This window comes from Lolium rigidum, chromosome 3 (assembly GCF_022539505.1).
Source record: "Lolium rigidum isolate FL_2022 chromosome 3, APGP_CSIRO_Lrig_0.1, whole genome shotgun sequence".
NCBI classification, from domain to species: Eukaryota; Viridiplantae; Streptophyta; class Magnoliopsida; order Poales; family Poaceae; genus Lolium; species Lolium rigidum.
In genome coordinates this window covers 253,931,810-253,933,429 of record NC_061510.1, presented here as the reverse complement: position 1 = coordinate 253,933,429, position 1,620 = coordinate 253,931,810, and positions in this window count along the sequence as shown.

Below are 1,620 nucleotides of genomic sequence, written 5' to 3'. Positions count from 1 at the left end.
CGAGCGATATAATACTAGTGGAACGGTGTTTCATTGGTGTTATATCAGACTTGCATACTACACCATGCAGTGGTATGCCGGGTCACCACAGCAAATTGACAAAGGGAAAAACATTCTCGTCAAAGATGACATCTCTAGATATATAGACTCGATTGGAGGGAACATGGAGACATTTGTATCCTTTATGAAGAGAACTATAGCCCAAAAACACACACTTCTTAGATCGAAACTCAAGTTTATGATCATTATATGGTCGAAGATGAGGCCAACAGGCACAGCCAAACACCTTAAAAAAGGTGTAGTCCGGTGTTTCCTTGAGAAGACGCTCAAGAGGAGTTTTCATATCGATTGTGCGACTAGGGAGCCTGTTGATGAGAAAACAGGCAGTAGCAAAAGCATCACTCCAGTAGCATAAGGGGACAGACCCATGAGCAAGCAAGGTAAGACCAATCTCAACAATGTGACGGTGCTTACGCTCGGCAGTGCCATTTTGTTGGTGAGTGTGAGGACAAGACACACAGTGTGAGATGCCCAAATTATGAAAGAAGGGGTGAAGTTTCTCATACTCACCCCCCCAGTCAGTTTGGACATGAATAATCTTGCGACTTAACATGCGTTCAACATGATTCTGAAACTGAAGAAACACGTCATAGACATCAGATTTACGCTTAAGTAAGTAGAGCCAAGTGAAACGACTATAAGCATCAACAAAACTGACATAAAAACGATGTCCACTAACAGAGGTTTGGGCAGGACCCCATACATCGGAATAAATAATCTCTAATGGAACTTTGTTACACGAGTAGACAAGGAGAAGGGTAACTGATGACTCTTCCCTTGCTGACAGGCATCACAAACTGACTCAATCTTATTGGACTCATGGATGGATGGTAATTCATGACTACGAAGAACATGTTGAACGACTTGTAATGCTGGATGTCCTAGACGACGATGCCACATATCACGAGACACCTTGACGCTGCTAAGTGCTTGCTTGATGATAGGAGCTTTAATCTCATAGAGACCACCACTGCAACGACCTCTAAGAATGGGTGCCCGCGTGTCCCGGTCCTTAACAAAAAGATCATGAGGATGAAGTTCAATGAATACATTATTATCAGAGGAAAGTTTACTCATAGATAACAAATTACGGGTTGCTTTAGGAACATGGAGGACACGATTAAGGGCTAGAGACCTAGAGGATGGAGTAGGTAAAGTAGCATGACCAATATTATGAATGCGCATACCTGAACCATTGGCTGTGTGAACCTGGTCGGTGCCGTGGTAGGGCTCACGGGAGGTAAGCTTGTCCAGCTCATGAGTAATGTGATGAGTGGCGCCAGAGTCTGCATACCATGCCGGGTCCGCAACCTCGAGGAGCGCCAGAGGAGGATCCATGGGAAGCAGTCATCGCCATGGAGAGTTGCTTCTCGGTGTCGCGCCCATCATTGCCGATGCCGAGAAAGTCACGGTTAAACCGCTTGTAGCATCGAGAAGCAGTGTGACGAGGGACTCCACAGAGCTGACAGACGACACTGCCACGCCCAGCAGTCGGCTTAGGAGCCGCGGGAGGGGGCGCCGTCTTTGGCGGTGGAGCAGAGGGTCGGGGGCTGCCACGAG